This window comes from Phyllobates terribilis, unplaced genomic scaffold (assembly GCF_046119375.1).
Source record: "Phyllobates terribilis strain yellow unplaced genomic scaffold, ASM4611937v1 Scaffold_1__5_contigs__length_1240528914, whole genome shotgun sequence".
In the NCBI taxonomy this organism is placed as follows: Eukaryota; Metazoa; Chordata; class Amphibia; order Anura; family Dendrobatidae; genus Phyllobates; species Phyllobates terribilis.
This window is the reverse complement of record NW_027362761.1, coordinates 1,230,726,536-1,230,742,653: the sequence shown is the minus strand read 5'-3', so window position 1 is coordinate 1,230,742,653 and position 16,118 is coordinate 1,230,726,536. Positions and strand designations below refer to the sequence as shown.

The 16,118-nt window shown below is 53.0% G+C and overlaps 1 protein-coding gene across 1 annotated transcript in view; it reads left to right on the top strand.

Annotated features, from left to right (window-relative positions):
• Nucleotides 1-16,118, top strand: part of LOC141164594 (serine protease HTRA2, mitochondrial-like) — a 46,573-nt gene that overhangs the window by 24,993 nt on the left and 5,462 nt on the right. The window lies entirely within an intron of this gene.

Below are 16,118 nucleotides of genomic sequence, written 5' to 3'. Positions count from 1 at the left end.
CTCCTAGTCCTGTCCTCTGCCTTCTACATTACTCTGTGCTACTCTTCCTAGACCCGTCCACTGCCTTCTACATTACTCTGTGCTACTCTTCCCAAACCCGTCCTCTGCCTTCTTCATTACTCTGTGCTCCTCCTCCTAGACCCGTCCTCTGCCTTCTGCATTACCCTGTGCTCCTCCTCCTAGTCCTGTCGTCTGCCTTCCGCATTACCCTGTGCTCCTCCTCCTAGACCTGTCCTCTGCCTTCTGCATTACCCTGTGCTCCTCCTCAGACCTGTCCTCTGCCTTGTACATTACTCTGTGCTCCTCCTCCTAGACCTGTCCTCTGCCTTCTACATTACTCTGTGCTCCTCCTCCTAGACCCGTCCTCTGCCTTCTACATTACCCTGTGCTCCTCCTAGACCTGTCCTCTGCCTTCTACATTACTCTGTGCTCCTCCTCCTAGACCTGTCCTCTGCCTTCTACATTACTGTGCTCCTCCTCCTAGACCCGTCCTCTGCCTTCTACATTACTCTGTGCTCCTCCTCCTAGACCTGTCCTCTGCCTTCTACATTACTCTGTGCTCCTCCTCCTAGTCCTGTCCTCTGCCTTCTACATTACTGTGCTCCTCCTCCTAGACCTGTCCTCTGCCTTCTACATTACTCTGTGCTCCTCTTCCTAGTCCTGTCCTCCGCCTTCTACATTATTCTGTGCTCCTCCTCCAAGACCTGTCCTCTGCCTTCTACATTACTCTGTGCTCCTCCTCCTAGACCTGTCCTCTGCCTTCTACATTACTCTGTGCTCCTCTTCCTAGTCCCGTCCTCTGCCTTCTACATTACTCTGTGCTCCTCCTCCTAGACCTGTCCTCTGCCTTCTACATTACTCTGTGCTACTCTTCCCAAACCCGTCCTCTGCCTTCTTCATTACTCTGTGCTCCTCCTCCTAGACCTGTCCTCTGCCTTTTACATTACTCTGTGCTCCTCCTCCTAGACCCCTCCTCTGCCTTCTGCATTACCCTCTGCTCCTCCTCCTAGTCCTGTCGTCTACCTTCCGCATTACCCTGTGCTCCTCCTCCTAGACCTGTCCTCTGCCTTCTACATTACTCTGTGCTCCTCTTCCTAGACCTGTCCTCTGCCTTCTACATTACTCTGTGCTCCTCTTCCTAGACCTGTCCTCTGCCTTCTACATTACTCTGTGCTCCTCCTCCTAGACCTGTCCTCTGCCTTCTACATTACTCTGTGCTCCTCCTCCTAGACCTGTCCTCTGCCTTCCGCATTACCCTGTGCTCCTCCTCCTAGACCTGTCCTCTGCCTTCTACATTACTCTGTGCTCCTCCTCCTAGACCTGTCCTCTGCCTTCTACATTACTCTGTGCTCCTCTTCCTAGACCTGTCCTCTGCCTTCTACATTACTCTGTGCTCCTCCTAGACCTGTCCTCTGCCTTCTGCATTACCCTGTGCTCCTCCTCCTAGACCTGTCCTCTGCCTTCTACATTACTGTGCTCCTCCTCCTAGACCTGTCCTCTGCCTTCTACATTACTCTGTGCTCCTCCTCCTAGACCCATCCTCTGCCTTCTACATTACTCTGTGCTCCTCCTCCTAGACCCGTCCTCTGCCTTCTACATTACTCTGTGCTCCTCCTCCTAGACCTGTCCTCTAATGTAGAAGGCACTCTGTGCTCCTCCTCCTAGACCTGTCCTCTGCCTTCTACATTACCCTGTGCTCCTCCTCCTAGACCTGTCCTCTGCCTTCTACATTACCCTGTGCTCCTCCTCCTAGACCTGTCCTCTAATGTAGAAGGCACTCTGTGCTCCTCCTCCTAGACCTGTCCCTGCCTTCTACATTACTGTGCTCCTCCTCCTAGACCCGTCCTCTGCCTTCTACATTACTCTGTGCTCCTCCTCCTAGTCCTGTCCTCTGCCTTCTACATTACTGTGCTCCTCCTCCTAGACCTGTCCTCTGCCTTCTACATTACTCTGTGCTCCTCTTCCTAGTCCTGTCCTCCGCCTTCTACATTATTCTGTGCTCCTCCTCCAAGACCTGTCCTCTGCCTTCTACATTACTCTGTGCTCCTCCTCCTAGACCTGTCCTCTGCCTTCTACATTACCCTGTGCTCCTCCTCCTAGACCTGTCCTCTGCCTTCTACATTACTCTGTGCTCCTCTTCCTAGTCCCGTCCTCTGCCTTCTACATTACTCTGTGCTCCTCCTCCTAGACCTGTCCTCTGCCTTCTACATTACTCTGTGCTACTCTTCCCAAACCCGTCCTCTGCCTTCTTCATTACTCTGTGCTCCTCCTCCTAGACCTGTCCTCTGCCTTTTACATTACTCTGTGCTCCTCCTCCTAGACCCCTCCTCTGCCTTCTGCATTACCCTGTGCTCCTCCTCCTAGTCCTGTCGTCTACCTTCCGCATTACCCTGTGCTCCTCCTCCTAGACCTGTCCTCTGCCTTCTGCATTACCCTGTGCTCCTCCTCAGACCTGTCCTCTGCCTTCTACATTACTCTGTGCTCCTCCTCCTAGACCTGTCCTCTGCCTTCTACATTACTCTGTGCTCCTCTTCCTAGACCTGTCCTCTGCCTTCTACATTACTCTGTGCTCCTCCTCCTAGACCTGTCCTCTGCCTTCTACATTACTCTGTGCTCCTCCTCCTAGACCTGTCCTCTGCCTTCCGCATTACCCTGTGCTCCTCCTCCTAGACCTGTCCTCTGCCTTCTACATTACTCTGTGCTCCTCCTCCTAGACCTGTCCTCTGCCTTCTACATTACTCTGTGCTCCTCTTCCTAGACCTGTCCTCTGCCTTCTACATTACTCTGTGCTCCTCCTAGACCTGTCCTCTGCCTTCTACATTACTCTGTGCTCCTCCTCCTAGACCCGTCCTCTGCCTTCTACATTACTCTGTGCTCCTCCTCCTAGACCTGTCCTCTAATGTAGAAGGCACTCTGTGCTCTTCCTCCTCGACCTGTCCTCTGCCTTCTACATTACCCTGTGCTCCTCCTCCTAGACCTGTCCTCTGCCTTCTACATTACCCTGTGCTCCTCCTCCTAGACCTGTCCTCTAATGTAGAAGGCACTCTGTGCTCCTCCTCCTAGACCTGTCCTCTGCCTTCTACATTACCCTGTGCTCCTCCTCCTAGACCTGTCCTCTGCCTTCTACATTACCCTGTGCTCCTCCTAGACCTGTCCTCTGCCTTCTACATTACTCTGTGCTCCTCCTCCTAGACCTGTCCTCTGCCTTCTACATTACTCTGTGCTCCTCCTCCTAGTCCTGTCGTCTGCCTTCTACATTACTGTGCTCCTCCTCCTAGACCTGTCCTCTGCCTTCTACATTACTCTGTGCTCCTCTTCCTAGTCCTGTCCTCCGCCTTCTACATTACTCTGTGCTACTCTTCCTAGACCCGTCCACTGCCTTCTACATTACTCTGTGCTACTCTTCCCAAACCCGTCCTCTGCCTTCTTCATTACTCTGTGCTCCTCTTCCTAGTCCCGTCCTCTGCCTTCTACATTACTCTGTGCTCCTCCTCCTAGACCCGTTCTCTGCCTTTTACATTACTCTGTGCTCCTCCTCCTAGACCCGTCCTCTGCCTTCTGCATTACCCTGTGCTCCTCCTCCTAGTCCTGTCGTCTACCTTCCGCATTACCCTGTGCTCCTCCTCCTAGACCTGTCCTCTGCCTTCTGCATTACCTTGTGCTCCTCCTCAGACCTGTCCTCTGCCTTCTACATTACTCTGTGCTCCTCCTCCTAGACCTGTCCTCTGCCTTCTACATTACTCTGTGCTCCTCTTCCTAGACCTGTCCTCTGCCTTCTACATTACTCTGTGCTCCTCCTCCTAGACCTGTCCTCTGCCTTCTACATTACTCTGTGCTCCTCCTCCTAGACCTGTCCTCTGCCTTCCGCATTACCCTGTGCTCCTCCTCCTAGACCTGTCCTCTGCCTTCTACATTACTCTGTGCTCCTCCTCCTAGACCTGTCCTCTGCCTTCTACATTACTCTGTGCTCCTCTTCCTAGACCTGTCCTCTGTATTCTACATTACTCTGTGCTCCTCCTCCTAGACCTGTCCTCTGCCTTCTGCATTACCCTGTGCTCCTCCTCCTAGACCTGTCCTCTGCCTTCTGCATTACCCTGTGCTCCTCCTCCTAGACCTGTCCTTTGCCTTCTACATTACTCTGTGCTCCTCCTCCTAGACCTGTCCTCTGCCTTCTGCATTACTCTGTGCTCCTCCTCCTAGATCTGTCCTCTGCCTTCTATATTACTCTGTGCTCCTCCTCCTAGACCTGTCCTCTGCCTTCTACATTACTCTGTGCTCCTCCTCCTAGACCTGTCCTCTGCCTTCTACATTACTCTGTGCTCCTCCTCCTAGACCTGTCCTCTGCCTTCTACATTACTCTGTGCTCCTCCTCCTAGACCTGTCCTCTGCCTTCTACATTACTCTGTGCTTCTCCTAGACCTGTCTATTGCCTTCTACATTACTCTGTGCTTCTCCTAGACCTGTCTATTGCCTTCTACATTACTCTGTGCTTCTCCTAGACCTGTCTATTGCCTTCTACATTACTCCGTGCTCCTCCTCCTAGACCTGTCCTCTGCCTTCTACATTACTCTGTGCTCCTCCTCCTAGACCTGTCCTCTGCCTTCTACATTACTCTGTGCTTCTCCTAGACCTGTCTATTGCCTTCTACATTACTGTGCTCCTCCTCCTAGACCTGTCCTCTGCCTTCTACATTACTCTGTGCTCCTCCTAGACCTGTCCTCTGCCTTCTACATTACTCTGTGCTCCTCCTAGACCTATCCTCTGCCTTCTACATTACTCTGTGCTCCACCTCCTAGACCTGTCCTCTGCCTTCTGCATTACTCTGTGCTCCTCCTCCTAGACCTGTCCTCTGCCTTCTACATTACTCTGTGCTCCTCCTAGACCTGTCCTCTGCCTTCTACATTACTCTGTGCTCCTCCTAGACCTATCCTCTGCCTTCTACATTACTCTGTGCTCCACCTCCTAGACCTGTCCTCTGCCTTCTGCATTACTCTGTGCTCCTCCTCCTAGACCTGTCCTCTGCCTTCTACATTACTCTGTGCTCCTCCTAGACCTATCCTCTGCCTTCTACATTACTCTGTGCTCCACCTCCTAGACCTGTCCTCTGCCTTCTGCATTACTCTGTGCTCCACCTCCTAGACCTGTCCTCTGCCTTCTGCATTACTCTGTGCTCCTCCTCCTAGACCCGTCCTCTGCCTTCTACATTACTCTGTGCTCCTCCTCCTAGACCTGTCCTCTGCCTTCTACATTACCCTGTGCTCCTCCTCCTAGACCTGTCCTCTAATGTAGAAGGCACTCTGTGCTCCTCCTCCTAGACCTGTCCTCTGCCTTCTACATTACCCTGTGCTCCTCCTCCTAGACCTGTCCTCTGCCTTCTACATTACCCTGTGCTCCTCCTAGTCCTGTCCTCTGCCTTCAACATTACTGTGCTCCTCCTCCTAGACCTGTCCTTTGCCTACTACATTACTCTGTGCTCCTCTTCCTAGTCCTGTCCTCCGCCTTCTACATTATTCTGTGCTCCTCCTCCAAGACCTGTCCTCTGCCTTCTACATTACTCTGTGCTCCTCCTCCTAGACCTGTCCTCTGCCTTCTACATTACCCTGTGCTCCTCCTCCTAGACCTGTCCTCTGCCTTCTACATTACTCTGTGCTCCTCTTCCTAGTCCCGTCCTCTGCCTTCTACATTACTCTGTGCTCCTCCTCCTAGACCTGTCCTCTGCCTTCTACATTACTCTGTGCTCCTCCTCCTAGACCCCTCCTCTGCCTTCTGCATTACCCTGTGCTCCTCCTCAGACCTGTCCTCTGCCTTCTACATTACTCTGTGCTCCTCCTCCTAGACCTGTCCTCTGCCTTCTACATTACTCTGTGCTCCTCTTCCTAGTCCCGTCCTCTGCCTTCTACATTACTCTGTGCTCCTCCTCCTAGACCTGTCCTCTGCCTTCTACATTACTCTGTGCTCCTCCTCCTAGACCCCTCCTCTGCCTTCTGCATTACCCTGTGCTCCTCCTCAGACCTGTCCTCTGCCTTCTACATTACTCTGTGCTCCTCCTCCTAGACCTGTCCTCTGCCTTCTACATTACTCTGTGCTCCTCCTCCTAGACCCGTCCTCTGCCTTCTACATTACCCTGTGCTCCTCCTAGACCTGTCCTCTGCCTTCTACATTACTCTGTGCTCCTCCTCCTAGACCCGTCCTCTGCCTTCTACATTACTCTGTGCTCCTCCTCCTAGACCTGTCCTCTGCCTTCCACATTACTGTGCTCCTCCTCCTAGTCCTGTCCTCTGCCTTCTACATTACTCTGTGCTACTCTTCCCAAACCCGTCCTCTGCCTTCTTCATTACTCTGTGCTCCTCCTCCTAGACCCGTCCTCTGCCTTTTACATTACTCTGTGCTCCTCCTCCTAGACCCCTCCTCTGCCTTCTGCATTACCCTGTGCTCCTCCTCCTAGTCCTGTCGTCTGCCTTCCGCATTACCCTGTGCTCCTCCTCCTAGACCTGTCCTCTGCCTTCTGCATTACCCTGTGCTCCTCCTCAGACCTGTCCTCTGCCTTCTACATTACTGTGCTCCTCCTCCTAGACCCGTCCTCTGCCTTCTGCATTACCCTGTGCTCCTCCTCCTAGTCCTGTCGTCTGCCTTCCGCATTACCCTGTGCTCCTCCTCCTAGACCTGTCCTCTGCCTTCTGCATTACCCTGTGCTCCTCCTCAGACCTGTCCTCTGCCTTCTACATTACTGTGCTCCTCCTCCTAGACCCGTCCTCTGCCTTCTACATTACCCTGTGCTCCTCCTCCTAGACCTGTCCTCTGCCTTCTACATTACTCTGTGCTCCTCCTCCTAGACCTGTCCTCTGCCTTCTACATTACCCTGTGCTCCTCCTCCTAGACCTGTCCTCTGCCTTCTACATTACCCTGTGCTCCTCCTAGACCTGTCCTCTGCCTTCTACATTACTCTGTGCTCCTCCTCCTAGACCTGTCCTCTGTCTTCTACATTACTCTGTGCTCCTCCTCCTAGTCCTGTCCTCTGCCTTCTACATTACTCTGTGCTCCTCCTCCTAGACCTGTCCTCTGCCTTCTGCATTACCCTGTGCTCCTCCTCAGACCTGTCCTCTGCCTTCTACATTACTGTGCTCCTCCTCCTAGACCTCTCCTCTGCCTTCTACATTACTCTGTGCTCCTCCTCCTAGACCCGTCCTCTGCCTTCTACATTACCCTGTGCTCCTCCTCCTAGACCTGTCCTCTGCCTTCTACATTACTCTGTGCTCCTCCTCCTAGACCTGTCCTCTGCCTTCTACATTACCCTGTGCTCCTCCTCCTAGACCTGTCCTCTGCCTTCTACATTACCCTGTGCTCCTCCTAGACCTGTCCTCTGCCTTCTACATTACTCTGTGCTCCTCCTCCTAGACCTGTCCTCTGTCTTCTACATTACTCTGTGCTCCTCCTCCTAGACCTGTCCTCTGCCTTCTACATTACTGTGCTCCTCCTCCTAGACCTGTCCTCTGCCTTCTACATTACTCTGTGCTCCTCCTCCTAGACCTGTCCTCTGCCTTCTGCATTACCCTGTGCTCCTCCTCAGACCTGTCCTCTGCCTTCTACATTACTGTGCTCCTCCTCCTAGACCTGTCCTCTGCCTTCTACATTACTCTGTGCTCCTCTTCCTAGTCCTGTCCTCTGCCTTCTACATTACCCTGTGCTCCTCCTAGACCTGTCCTCTGCCTTCTACATTACTCTGTGCTCCTCTTCCTAGTCCTGTCCTCCGCCTTCTACATTACTCTGTGCTCCTCCTCCTAGACCTGTCCTCTGCCTTCTACATAACTCTGTGCTCCTCCTCCTAGACCTGTCCTCTGCCTTCTACATTACTCTGTGCTCCTCCTCCTAGACCTGTCCTCTGCCTTCCACATTACTGTGCTCCTCCTCCTAGTCCTGTCCTCTGCCTTCTACATTACTCTGTGCTACTCTTCCTAGACCCGTCCACTGCCTTCTACATTACTCTGTGCTACTCTTCCCAAACCCGTCCTCTGCCTTCTTCATTACTCTGTGCTCCTCCTCCTAGACCCGTCCTCTGCCTTTTACATTACTCTGTGCTCCTCCTCCTAGACCCGTCCTCTGCCTTCTGCATTACCCTGTGCTCCTCCTCCTAGTCCTGTCGTCTACCTTCCGCATTACCCTGTGCTCCTCCTCCTAGACCTGTCCTCTGCCTTCTACATTACTCTGTGCTCCTCCTCCTAGACCTGTCCTCTGCCTTCTACATTACTCTGTGCTCCTCTTCCTAGACCTGTCCTCTGCCTTCTACATTACTCTGTGCTCCTCCTCCTAGGCCTGTCCTCTGCCTTCTACATTACTCTGTGCTCCTCCTCCTAGACCTGTCCTCTGCCTTCCGCATTACCCTGTGCTCCTCCTCCTAGACCTGTCCTCTGCCTTCTACATTACTCTGTGCTCCTCTTCCTAGACCTGTCCTCTGCCTTCTACATTACTCTGTGCTCCTCCTAGACCTGTCCTCTGCCTTCTGCATTACCCTGTGCTCCTCCTCCTAGACCTGTCCTCTGCCTTCTACATTACTGTGCTCCTCCTCCTAGACCCGTCCTCTGCCTTCTACATTACTCTGTGCTCCTCCTCCTAGACCCGTCCTCTGCCTTCTACATTACCCTGTGCTCCTCCTCCTAGACCTGTCCTCTGCCTTCTACATTACTCTGCTCCTCCTCCTAGACCTGTCCTCTGCCTTCTACATTACCCTGTGCTCCTCCTCCTAGACCTGTCCTCTGCCTTCTACATTACCCTGTGCTCCTCCTAGACCTGTCCTCTGCCTTCTACATTACTCTGTGCTCCTCTTCCTAGTCCTGTCCTCCGCCTTCTACATTATTCTGTGCTCCTCCTCCAAGACCTGTCCTCTGCCTTCTACATTACTCTGTGCTCCTCCTCCTAGACCTGTCCTCTGCCTTCTACATTACCCTGTGCTCCTCCTCCTAGACCTGTCCTCTGCCTTCTACATTACTCTGTGCTCCTCCTCCTAGACCCATCCTCTGCCTTCTACATTACTCTGTGCTCCTCCTCCTAGACCTGTCCTCTGCCTTCTACATTACTCTGTGCTCCTCCTCCTAGACCTGTCCTCTGCCTTCTACATTACTCTGTGCTCCTCCTCCTAGACCCATCCTCTGCCTTCTACATTACTCTGTGCTCCTCCTCCTAGACCTGTCCTCTGCCTTCTACATTACTCTGTGCTCCTCCTCCTAGACCTGTCCTCTGCCTTCCGCATTACCCTGTGCTCCTCCTCCTAGACCTGTCCTCTGCCTTCTACATTACTCTGTGCTCCTCCTCCTAGACCTGTCCTCTGCCTTCTACATTACTCTGTGCTCCTCTTCCTAGACCTGTCCTCTGCCTTCTGCATTACTCTGTGCTCCTCCTAGACCTGTCCTCTGCCTTCTGCATTACCCTGTGCTCCTCCTCCTAGACCTGTCCTCTGCCTTCTACATTACTCTGTGCTCCTCCTCCTAGACCTGTCCTCTGCCTTCCGCATTACCCTGTGCTCCTCCTCCTAGACCTGTCCTCTGCCTTCTACATTACTCTGTGCTCCTCCTCCTAGACCTGTCCTCTGCCTTCTACATTACCCTGTGCTCCTCCTCCTAGACCTGTCCTCTGCCTTCTACATTACTCTGTGCTCCTCCTCCTAGACCTGTCCTCTGCCTTCTACATTACCCTGTGCTCCTCCTCCTAGACCTGTCCTCTGCCTTCTACATTACCCTGTGCTCCTCCTAGACCTGTCCTCTGCCTTCTACATTACTCTTGCTCCTCTTCCTAGTCCCGTCCTCTGCCTTCTACATTACTCTGTGCTCCTCCTCCTAGACCTGTCCTCTGCCTTCTACATTACTCTGTGCTCCTCCTCCTAGACCCGTCCTCTGCCTTCTACATTACTCTGTGCTCCTCCTCCTAGACCTGTCCTCTGCCTTCCACATTACTCTGTGCTCCTCCTCCTAGTCCTGTCCTCTGCCTTCTACATTACTCTGTGCTACTCTTCCTAGACCCGTCCACTGCCTTCTACATTACTCTGTGCTACTCTTCCCAAACCCGTCCTCTGCCTTCTTCATTACTCTGTGCTCCTCCTCCTAGACCCGTCCTCTGCCTTCTGCATTACCCTGTGCTCCTCCTCCTAGTCCTGTCGTCTGCCTTCCGCATTACCCTGTGCTCCTCCTCCTAGACCTGTCCTCTGCCTTCTGCATTACCCTGTGCTCCTCCTCAGACCTGTCCTCTGCCTTGTACATTACTCTGTGCTCCTCCTCCTAGACCTGTCCTCTGCCTTCTACATTACTCTGTGCTCCTCCTCCTAGACCCGTCCTCTGCCTTCTACATTACCCTGTGCTCCTCCTAGACCTGTCCTCTGCCTTCTACATTACTCTGTGCTCCTCCTCCTAGACCTGTCCTCTGCCTTCTACATTACTGTGCTCCTCCTCCTAGACCCGTCCTCTGCCTTCTACATTACTCTGTGCTCCTCCTCCTAGACCTGTCCTCTGCCTTCTACATTACTCTGTGCTCCTCCTCCTAGTCCTGTCCTCTGCCTTCTACATTACTGTGCTCCTCCTCCTAGACCTGTCCTCTGCCTTCTACATTACTCTGTGCTCCTCTTCCTAGTCCTGTCCTCCGCCTTCTACATTATTCTGTGCTCCTCCTCCAAGACCTGTCCTCTGCCTTCTACATTACTCTGTGCTCCTCCTCCTAGACCTGTCCTCTGCCTTCTACATTACTCTGTGCTCCTCTTCCTAGTCCCGTCCTCTGCCTTCTACATTACTCTGTGCTCCTCCTCCTAGACCTGTCCTCTGCCTTCTACATTACTCTGTGCTACTCTTCCCAAACCCGTCCTCTGCCTTCTTCATTACTCTGTGCTCCTCCTCCTAGACCTGTCCTCTGCCTTTTACATTACTCTGTGCTCCTCCTCCTAGACCCCTCCTCTGCCTTCTGCATTACCCTCTGCTCCTCCTCCTAGTCCTGTCGTCTACCTTCCGCATTACCCTGTGCTCCTCCTCCTAGACCTGTCCTCTGCCTTCTACATTACTCTGTGCTCCTCTTCCTAGACCTGTCCTCTGCCTTCTACATTACTCTGTGCTCCTCTTCCTAGACCTGTCCTCTGCCTTCTACATTACTCTGTGCTCCTCCTCCTAGACCTGTCCTCTGCCTTCTACATTACTCTGTGCTCCTCCTCCTAGACCTGTCCTCTGCCTTCCGCATTACCCTGTGCTCCTCCTCCTAGACCTGTCCTCTGCCTTCTACATTACTCTGTGCTCCTCCTCCTAGACCTGTCCTCTGCCTTCTACATTACTCTGTGCTCCTCTTCCTAGACCTGTCCTCTGCCTTCTACATTACTCTGTGCTCCTCCTAGACCTGTCCTCTGCCTTCTGCATTACCCTGTGCTCCTCCTCCTAGACCTGTCCTCTGCCTTCTACATTACTGTGCTCCTCCTCCTAGACCTGTCCTCTGCCTTCTACATTACTCTGTGCTCCTCCTCCTAGACCCATCCTCTGCCTTCTACATTACTCTGTGCTCCTCCTCCTAGACCCGTCCTCTGCCTTCTACATTACTCTGTGCTCCTCCTCCTAGACCTGTCCTCTAATGTAGAAGGCACTCTGTGCTCCTCCTCCTAGACCTGTCCTCTGCCTTCTACATTACCCTGTGCTCCTCCTCCTAGACCTGTCCTCTGCCTTCTACATTACCCTGTGCTCCTCCTCCTAGACCTGTCCTCTAATGTAGAAGGCACTCTGTGCTCCTCCTCCTAGACCTGTCCCTGCCTTCTACATTACTGTGCTCCTCCTCCTAGACCCGTCCTCTGCCTTCTACATTACTCTGTGCTCCTCCTCCTAGTCCTGTCCTCTGCCTTCTACATTACTGTGCTCCTCCTCCTAGACCTGTCCTCTGCCTTCTACATTACTCTGTGCTCCTCTTCCTAGTCCTGTCCTCCGCCTTCTACATTATTCTGTGCTCCTCCTCCAAGACCTGTCCTCTGCCTTCTACATTACTCTGTGCTCCTCCTCCTAGACCTGTCCTCTGCCTTCTACATTACCCTGTGCTCCTCCTCCTAGACCTGTCCTCTGCCTTCTACATTACTCTGTGCTCCTCTTCCTAGTCCCGTCCTCTGCCTTCTACATTACTCTGTGCTCCTCCTCCTAGACCTGTCCTCTGCCTTCTACATTACTCTGTGCTACTCTTCCCAAACCCGTCCTCTGCCTTCTACATTACTCTGTGCTCCTCCTCCTAGACCTGTCCTCTGCCTTCTACATTACTCTGTGCTACTCTTCCCAAACCCGTCCTCTGCCTTCTTCATTACTCTGTGCTCCTCCTCCTAGACCTGTCCTCTGCCTTTTACATTACTCTGTGCTCCTCCTCCTAGACCCCTCCTCTGCCTTCTGCATTACCCTGTGCTCCTCCTCCTAGTCCTGTCGTCTGCCTTCCGCATTACCCTGTGCTCCTCCTCCTAGACCTGTCCTCTGCCTTCTGCATTACCCTGTGCTCCTCCTCAGACCTGTCCTCTGCCTTGTACATTACTCTGTGCTCCTCCTCCTAGACCTGTCCTCTGCCTTCTACATTACTCTGTGCTCCTCCTCCTAGACCCGTCCTCTGCCTTCTACATTACCCTGTGCTCCTCCTAGACCTGTCCTCTGCCTTCTACATTACTCTGTGCTCCTCCTCCTAGACCTGTCCTCTGCCTTCTACATTACTGTGCTCCTCCTCCTAGACCCGTCCTCTGCCTTCTACATTACTCTGTGCTCCTCCTCCTAGACCTGTCCTCTGCCTTCTACATTACTCTGTGCTCCTCCTCCTAGTCCTGTCCTCTGCCTTCTACATTACTGTGCTCCTCCTCCTAGACCTGTCCTCTGCCTTCTACATTACTCTGTGCTCCTCTTCCTAGTCCTGTCCTCCGCCTTCTACATTATTCTGTGCTCCTCCTCCAAGACCTGTCCTCTGCCTTCTACATTACTCTGTGCTCCTCCTCCTAGACCTGTCCTCTGCCTTCTACATTACTCTGTGCTCCTCTTCCTAGTCCCGTCCTCTGCCTTCTACATTACTCTGTGCTCCTCCTCCTAGACCTGTCCTCTGCCTTCTACATTACTCTGTGCTACTCTTCCCAAACCCGTCCTCTGCCTTCTTCATTACTCTGTGCTCCTCCTCCTAGACCTGTCCTCTGCCTTTTACATTACTCTGTGCTCCTCCTCCTAGACCCCTCCTCTGCCTTCTGCATTACCCTCTGCTCCTCCTCCTAGTCCTGTCGTCTACCTTCCGCATTACCCTGTGCTCCTCCTCCTAGACCTGTCCTCTGCCTTCTACATTACTCTGTGCTCCTCTTCCTAGACCTGTCCTCTGCCTTCTACATTACTCTGTGCTCCTCTTCCTAGACCTGTCCTCTGCCTTCTACATTACTCTGTGCTCCTCCTCCTAGACCTGTCCTCTGCCTTCTACATTACTCTGTGCTCCTCCTCCTAGACCTGTCCTCTGCCTTCCGCATTACCCTGTGCTCCTCCTCCTAGACCTGTCCTCTGCCTTCTACATTACTCTGTGCTCCTCCTCCTAGACCTGTCCTCTGCCTTCTACATTACTCTGTGCTCCTCTTCCTAGACCTGTCCTCTGCCTTCTACATTACTCTGTGCTCCTCCTAGACCTGTCCTCTGCCTTCTGCATTACCCTGTGCTCCTCCTCCTAGACCTGTCCTCTGCCTTCTACATTACTGTGCTCCTCCTCCTAGACCTGTCCTCTGCCTTCTACATTACTCTGTGCTCCTCCTCCTAGACCCATCCTCTGCCTTCTACATTACTCTGTGCTCCTCCTCCTAGACCCGTCCTCTGCCTTCTACATTACTCTGTGCTCCTCCTCCTAGACCTGTCCTCTAATGTAGAAGGCACTCTGTGCTCCTCCTCCTAGACCTGTCCTCTGCCTTCTACATTACCCTGTGCTCCTCCTCCTAGACCTGTCCTCTGCCTTCTACATTACCCTGTGCTCCTCCTCCTAGACCTGTCCTCTAATGTAGAAGGCACTCTGTGCTCCTCCTCCTAGACCTGTCCCTGCCTTCTACATTACTGTGCTCCTCCTCCTAGACCCGTCCTCTGCCTTCTACATTACTCTGTGCTCCTCCTCCTAGTCCTGTCCTCTGCCTTCTACATTACTGTGCTCCTCCTCCTAGACCTGTCCTCTGCCTTCTACATTACTCTGTGCTCCTCTTCCTAGTCCTGTCCTCCGCCTTCTACATTATTCTGTGCTCCTCCTCCAAGACCTGTCCTCTGCCTTCTACATTACTCTGTGCTCCTCCTCCTAGACCTGTCCTCTGCCTTCTACATTACCCTGTGCTCCTCCTCCTAGACCTGTCCTCTGCCTTCTACATTACTCTGTGCTCCTCTTCCTAGTCCCGTCCTCTGCCTTCTACATTACTCTGTGCTCCTCCTCCTAGACCTGTCCTCTGCCTTCTACATTACTCTGTGCTACTCTTCCCAAACCCGTCCTCTGCCTTCTTCATTACTCTGTGCTCCTCCTCCTAGACCTGTCCTCTGCCTTTTACATTACTCTGTGCTCCTCCTCCTAGACCCCTCCTCTGCCTTCTGCATTACCCTGTGCTCCTCCTCCTAGTCCTGTCGTCTACCTTCCGCATTACCCTGTGCTCCTCCTCCTAGACCTGTCCTCTGCCTTCTGCATTACCCTGTGCTCCTCCTCAGACCTGTCCTCTGCCTTCTACATTACTCTGTGCTCCTCCTCCTAGACCTGTCCTCTGCCTTCTACATTACTCTGTGCTCCTCTTCCTAGACCTGTCCTCTGCCTTCTACATTACTCTGTGCTCCTCCTCCTAGACCTGTCCTCTGCCTTCTACATTACTCTGTGCTCCTCCTCCTAGACCTGTCCTCTGCCTTCCGCATTACCCTGTGCTCCTCCTCCTAGACCTGTCCTCTGCCTTCTACATTACTCTGTGCTCCTCCTCCTAGACCTGTCCTCTGCCTTCTACATTACTCTGTGCTCCTCTTCCTAGACCTGTCCTCTGCCTTCTACATTACTCTGTGCTCCTCCTAGACCTGTCCTCTGCCTTCTACATTACTCTGTGCTCCTCCTCCTAGACCCGTCCTCTGCCTTCTACATTACTCTGTGCTCCTCCTCCTAGACCTGTCCTCTAATGTAGAAGGCACTCTGTGCTCTTCCTCCTAGACCTGTCCTCTGCCTTCTACATTACCCTGTGCTCCTCCTCCTAGACCTGTCCTCTGCCTTCTACATTACCCTGTGCTCCTCCTCCTAGACCTGTCCTCTAATGTAGAAGGCACTCTGTGCTCCTCCTCCTAGACCTGTCCTCTGCCTTCTACATTACCCTGTGCTCCTCCTCCTAGACCTGTCCTCTGCCTTCTACATTACCCTGTGCTCCTCCTAGACCTGTCCTCTGCCTTCTACATTACTCTGTGCTCCTCCTCCTAGACCTGTCCTCTGCCTTCTACATTACTCTGTGCTCCTCCTCCTAGTCCTGTCGTCTGCCTTCTACATTACTCTGTGCTCCTCCTCCTAGACCTGTCCTCTGCCTTCTACATTACTCTGTGCTCCTCTTCCTAGTCCTGTCCTCCGCCTTCTACATTACTCTGTGCTACTCTTCCTAGACCCGTCCACTGCCTTCTACATTACTCTGTGCTACTCTTCCCAAACCCGTCCTCTGCCTTCTTCATTACTCTGTGCTCCTCTTCCTAGTCCCGTCCTCTGCCTTCTACATTACTCTGTGCTCCTCCTCCTAGACCCGTTCTCTGCCTTTTACATTACTCTGTGCTCCTCCTCCTAGACCCGTCCTCTGCCTTCTGCATTACCCTGTGCTCCTCCTCCTAGTCCTGTCGTCTACCTTCCGCATTACCCTGTGCTCCTCCTCCTAGACCTGTCCTCTGCCTTCTGCATTACCTTGTGCTCCTCCTCAGACCTGTCCTCTGCCTTCTACATTACTCTGTGCTCCTCCTCCTAGACCTGTCCTCTGCCTTCTACATTACTCTGTGCTCCTCTTCCTAGACCTGTCCTCTGCCTTCTACATTACTCTGTGCTCCTCCTCCTAGACCTGTCCTCTGCCTTCTACATTACTCTGTGCTCCTCCTCCTAGACCTGTCCTCTGCCTTCCGCATTACCCTGTGCTCCTCCTCCTA